Consider the following 7,165-nt stretch of genomic DNA (forward strand, 5'->3'; position numbering starts at 1 on the left):
TCAAATTTTGAATAAATTATATAATAATAAGAGTTAACACTTACACACCAGACACTTACTATATACCAGGCACTATTCTAAGTGTTTAAATATAAAATAAAAATATAATTAACTCATTAAATTAGTTAACTCACAGCAACACCATAAAATAGGCACTATATTAACCTCACTTTACAAATGAGGAAACTGAGGCATAGGCAGGTTTGGTTTTTTTTTTTGTTTTTTTTTTTGCCCAAAATCAAAGCACGTAGGTAACAGAGCTTGGCTTTGATTCTAGACAGTCAAGATTTACATAAACATATGTAAATATACACTTAATAATATGTATAAATACATTTATACTTTTACACACACATATATACTTATACACATATTTATACCACATACACACACTCACTGATTCACACACACTCACATATTGGATAAGTCCAGCTCTTCAGATCTTATGATTATAACAAAGGTGCCATCTGGTGTTAGAACCCCCTAATTGCAGAAAAAGCACCCAAGTGGAAATGAAGACCCTCAAACAATAGAAACTTAACTTCAAAGTAGTCTAAAATCCTAACATCAGAGCTCTGCCTCTCTCTTTGAGGCATCCTTATCATGCCTGAAAACACATTTAACATTCCAGTGTTGCTTCCAGCTGGCCCTGCATACTTATTCTCTATATGACCTGTGAAAACCACTCCTGAATGAGAATCATTTCATTCTCATGTCCATGGAAAGAGCATAACATGGAATTTTTAAATTTGGGGATAAAATGAGTTGTCCTGTATTACACACCAAGTCCTCCCATCCTTAGCACCCAGTCCAGCCCTGTGCATACATTTGCCTGTCCCAAGTGGCTGGCTTTGGAGGCAACATGGTACTTTTCTTCCTCTTTCAGTTAGTGGATAAAATGTGATGACTGCAAATCTTTCCCAGGATATGGGAGTACATTGTGGCAGAATCCCTGTTTAATTTCTCTAACTGCTTTGTTAAACTTGGGACTTGATATTGGTCTGACATAGTGGGGGAGCTCTCCAGGGATGATACCTTGGATGGAAACCCAACCCTGTGTTTTCTCTTCTCTTTCAGTACAATTAATTCTAGATTTTTGAAACTACTTCCATAATTAACCTTGAATTGAAACAAGGTCGCCAGGAGTAGTACCCTCTAGCCCACACCTTCTTGTCAGCCCACTGTAACTTACCCAGTCAGAATTCCCTCCAGTTAATGATTTAATAAGCCTTCTGGTAAACCAAAGGAGCAACTTAACATGCTCACCCTGACTCCTCTCCTTAAAAGTGCTATTAAATATAGAGTGCCTGCCTCACTCTCAAGGGAGCACCCTGTTAAAATAAATGATTAGTTACTATACACACACACACACTCATTCACACAGACTCACACACAAGAGTCCAACACTGTAGGCTTAACCTTTGGGCTGCTGAACATCAAGTTTCTCATAGCACGTAAGGTGTTAATAGTGTGGTGCTATTTCAATGCATTTAAGTGAGCTGAAAGTTTTTGGCAAAATAGAACATTCTCTTAGTTCATATTCAAGTAACAAAGGTTGCATAAATGCAGATTACACAATTTCACAGCTGTATAACATCAGCATGTTTTTAAAGAGACATGAAAGAGAAGGTGTTGAGCAGAAGTTCACTGATACATGGCAAGCAGTGTGGTTTTCAAAGGTTTTCCCTTGAATCAGTATCTCACTAAATATTTTGGCAATAAGGATTTATCATAATCAGTGTGAACTGCAAATGTTCCAAGGTCATGAGCTTTTCAGTGGGTAACAAGTGTCATTAAAGGAGCCCCCGTTCTACTCAAAAGCTGCTTCTGCTCCTTTGGTCTCTTGGTAGACCCCAAATCCTTGCTTCCGGGAACTTAGGTCCAGAGTTCTAGACACAAGTCAGGGATAAAGAAGTAATGATATTTACATACTCTTTCTTTACATACTCTTTCTTTACTCAGAGTTCAAACTACTTATTCTAACAAGAGACTATGAAAATATTTCTTCAACACCAGTGAAAATTCTGCACCTAATTAACATTTTTATTTCTTAATCTTTTCAGTTCAGCTGAGTTTTCTTTTTGGAGTAAACTCTTCCCCTTGATTACAAGGGCCATTCATGAACCTACCTGTCAGGGAGTCTTCAGTGTTCTTCTGTGGGCTAGGATACCATATCACCCCACTACTCCTCCTACCAGACCCAGTCCTACCATCTCCCTTCTGCCTTAGACTCCTTGTACAATAGCCAAGGTCTGAAGACCTGGATTCAAGTTCTAAAATGAACAAATAATGAGGGAATTTTCTGCCATGTTGGAAATATTCAATTTCTTGCTTTGAGCAGTAGATAGAAGAGTTTATAGACTTTTCAAAACTCATTGAAAGAAATACTTAATACCTATGCACTCTTTGTATATAAATTAGACCTCAATTTTTTTAAATGAGCAAATAGCCTCTATACGCATTAGGAAATTCTCTTAGGGGGACATGATTTTATTGCCCTCTATGGAACACCCATCTACCTGGGCAAAACTGAAAGAAGCACAGGCCTTATTTTCAAGTTGGGCTCTGTGACTATGTGTTGATGATGGAGGTTCCTAAAGAGAAACCTTAGTGACTCATGACCCAAGTCCAGAGATGACACCACCTTCAGGATAAGAATGTCCAATGTGAAGGCTTGTAATGTCTCCCCTCCAAAATGCCTCGTATTCACACACAGAATGTTATGACTCCTTAGACATGGTAGAAAAAGTAACTTCTGCTGAAGGCTCAGTCTTGTAACACCCATAAAAGTCCTGTGAGGAGAAGGTATAAGGAAGGATCTAACTCTAATTATGCTGCCATTCCAGGACCTGCCAGCCTGCCTCTCATTCTGGTTACCTCCAAGTAATGGCAAGCATCTATTGAGCACTATGTACTAGATGTAGTTCTAGATACTTGACTTGTATTAACTCACCTAATCATCACATCTTCTTTAGTTGGTACAGAGGAGAAGAGTAGAAGGACGGAAGGTGCTATAGTGTGATTGCCTTACCTACCCCGACAACTTGATCTTCTTTCTCCTTTCCCACCATTTCCTCATGAAATCAAAGAAATGGGGATAAGCATGATCTCTGAAGTGCAAGTCAAGAATGGAAACAGGAGGACAAAGGCAGCCAGGAGCATAGGTCACTTCCACAGTTAGAATCAGAAGGAACCCCAGGAGTGGCATGTGAAGGGCAGAGAACTATACTCTACCTTGTGGGCACATTTCCTGCAGAGAATTTAAAAACAATAATAAAGCTGATCTGCTTTTTATTATCACCATGTGATGATAACTCTAAACAATATCAATGAGAAGCTACTGTTTCCCCCCCAAAATCTTCTGTCTAAGTTCTAAACAATTATTATAGTTTCCATTGAGTTTTACCATTAATATGCAAACCTGAAATTAGTACATTTTTATTAGTTAGTCTTTCGTAGTTATTGTATTATGCATAAAGTTAATTCAGAAAACTCCTAGTTCTATAGTCAGCCCTCAACACGTGTGGACTAAGCTACACACATTTGTTTTGAGAGTAAGTTGGTAATAGTTCAGAATCAATCTTTCAAGCTCACTTTGGGCACGGTTCACCTCTCCAACCCCATGGTACTACATATTTCTGTGTTTATGCAGTAAATAAAAATAAACAATGACATCACAGTGGTTGTAAAGGCAAAGAAAGAGAACTTGAAATACTTTAATTTGGCATTCGGTGTGGGCACTTGAAGTTTTTACTTTTTGGAACTTTCAGAAAAAGTCAATTCATTCATTCCAGTATTACTTCCTTGTTGGAAAATGCTGCAGAATGTAAGTATAACAGTGAAAAGTCTTTCCCAGGGAAGAGGAAGCTATGCCCACAGAAAGACACAAAAGAAAATATGGTACAAGAGAATCGGTTCAAATTTTATTTTCTCTTTGATGCAGTTTTTCTTTTCTGTTATTTTTTTTCTGATGTAAAGCTTTAGATGAGATTAACCAAACACAAAAATATTTGCAAACAACCAGCATCAGCTTTGAACAATGCATAGTGAGACATCAAGCTTTAAAATGGATTCTTTTAGACAGCTAACACAGATCGTGTAAGGCTATTAACCACGCAACAAAAAATATAGGGAAAGGGACATTTCTTAGAAAACAGAATGAAATTTCGAAGAATGCCAGGAGAAACCACAAAAAATGCAGCTCTTACATTGCCAGAAGCAATTAAACAATAATATATGAATCCCACAATCATTTTCACCAAGAACTAGACACTTATTCTAAAGCCATTGGTCAAAAAACATCCATTTCCTTTGTCACTTAGCTACTTTTAAATGACTTTTGCAGAAGAATTAGAACTTTGGACGTTCTTACCAGAAATAATAGAGATTTTTTTTTTAACATCTTTATTGGAGTATAGTTGCTTTACAATGGTGTGTTAGTTTCTGCTTTATAACAAAGTGAATCAGTTATACATATACATATGTTCCCATATATCTTCCCTCTTGTGTCTCCCTCCCTCCCACCCTCCCTATCCCACCCCTCTAGGTGGTCACAAAGCACCGAGCTGATCTCCCTGTGCTATGCAGCTGCTTCCCACTAGCTATCTATTTTACGTTTGGTAGTGTATATATGTCCTCTGATAAATTTTCTAGTGAAGATATTTTAGTGGAGATATTTCTGCTGAGAGGTATTTGAAAGGCATATACCCAGAGAAAACCATAATTCAAAAAGATATATGCACCCCAATGTTCATTGTAGCACTATTTATAATAGCCAGGTCATGGAAGCAACCTAAATGCCCATTGACAGATGAAAGGATAAAGAAGATGTGGTACATATGTACAATGGAATATTACTCAGCCATAAAAAGGAATGAAATTGGGTCATTTGTAGAGACTTAGATGGATCTAGAGACTGTCATACAGAGTGAAGTAAGTTAGAAAGAGAAAAACAAATATTGTATATTAACGCATATATGTGCAAACTAGAAAAATGGTACAGATGAACCTGTTTGCAAGGCAGGAATAGAGACACAGACATAGAGAACAAACATATGGATGCCAAGGAGGGAAAGGGGGGTGGGAGGAATGGGAGATTGCGATTGACATATATACACTAATATGTATGAAATAGATAACTAATAAGAACCTGCTGTATAGCACAGGGAACTCTACTTAGTGCTCTGTGGTGACCTAAATGGGAAGGAAATCCAGAAAAGAGGGGATATATGTATACAAATGGCTGATTCACTTCACTGTACAGTAGAAGCTAACACAACATTGTAAAACAACTATACCCCAATAGAAAAAAAAAAAAAAAAAAGAAAGCCACTAGAAATGTGTCTGAATGAAAAAAAAAAAAAGAAGAAGAAGAACAGTATTGTAATTTCTCCAATATTGTCATTGGGATTTTTATGAATTTCTACCAAATTTCTCCTTATGTGTGAGACTTTTCTATTTGTATACATGTTGTTTCACATGAAAAAAAATTGAAATTGAAATTAATAAAGTGTTCTTTCATAAGATAGGATGGCAAATCTGGTCATACTATTTTTGGAACGTGAATATGCAAAGAAGATAAGCTTGTCATTGACAAATTTGCAGAAGTTAAAGCTCAGAAATAGAAACCGTAATACTATTATTCATTACAGTTTCAGAAAAACACAGGTATAAGGATTTTCCCTTCCCCCAAAAAATATATTACTATAGTTAAAAGTATTACTCCATTACTTTTTCCTTTTTGTACTGTATGTAATATTTATTTTCACTAGTATGATTATATACATATACATCAGGAGAATTAAATTTTCACGGTGTTTCTTTTCTGACTAGTATTATTATTTAGCTCATTAATTAGTTTAGCATAGAGAAGGAAGATTTTTTTTTAAAAAATCCTCTGTGAGTCTTAAACATACTACAAACATCACTGAAGCCAGTTATAAAAAGCCAGGTATAAAACTGGAAGTGAATTGTGGACAGCCCTGTGGTCTGACGTCCTTTTTTATTATCTAATATCTAGTGTATTATAATAGCTTCCAACATTTTAAAATATTTCCCTTCACTCCATATTTACCCTTTATATTCCTGTCAGACCCATCAACCAAATGTTCATGGTGAAAGTCAGCAGTGACTCCAAAATTTGTATATAAGAGGAGCTTTCTTAGAAGTGTCCATCTGCTTGGAGGGGACATCAGAGGCCTTGTCTAAGGACGAATTTGCTTAGCAAGGGCAAGGGTTTAACTAATATGTTTATTTAGAGGCATAGGAGGTAGGGAGGAACAGGTGGGGAGGAATCAAAAGCCAGCTTTCCTGACTACTGCTGAGTGATAGCATGGAGGTGTACTAACTCCACAAGTCCGGAGATCAGGAAACCCAGGTGAAACCCAGTATATCAGCTAATCATGTGATTGTGGACAAGTTTTCACTCTCAGTCTCCTCATCTGAAAAATGAGGGGGTGGGCCTAGATGGTCTTTAAAGCCCCTTCCAACCATAACATTCAATGGTTATGACTCATTTGCCATGGCAGTCTTCAACTACGGATGGCCCTAGATTTATGCCAAATTTACATTGCATCAAAGTGGAGAGACAAACAGCCATGGAGCCAGAGACTATGAGTTAATCGGCAAGCCACAGTTGGATAAATGAGAAAGTATCAGGTTCCTGTTTAAGAGACCAGGTGTTTTACATAGTGTGTGTTGTTCTTCCATAAACTTTGGCTTCTTAGATCATGTCTACGTTCACAAGTCCTTCTGTAAACCGTGTCACTATCAACTGAGACAAACACTTAAGTTTTCTATTTCTGTGTCACCTGGAACTCCTTTAATCCCACTGGACAAAAATTGGGTAGAAGTAGTTTTAAAAATTGCTGCATATCAGTCTAGTTTACACAACAAATATTTCCATATGGGCAGGAGCCAGTTTTCTGGTATTTGGAGGACAGGCCAGATCTCAGAGTGGTCTTTTAACTCAAAAACCAAATGTGGGGTGAGCTCATTCACTGGAACTTTGTTAAGGAGAATTCATTTCATTTCCTTGGCATAAATTAAGCTGTAGTGAGCGAATGAAAGATTCCACCACCTTTCACTGAGATGGTAAATTGAGCTCTGCAGTGGAGGTCAGAAAGAGACCTGGGCCCTCTGGAGAATGTGGAGGAAGTGGGACCCG

This window comes from Balaenoptera acutorostrata, chromosome 17, assembly GCF_949987535.1.
Source record: "Balaenoptera acutorostrata chromosome 17, mBalAcu1.1, whole genome shotgun sequence".
Lineage (NCBI taxonomy): Eukaryota > Metazoa > Chordata > Mammalia > Artiodactyla > Balaenopteridae > Balaenoptera > Balaenoptera acutorostrata.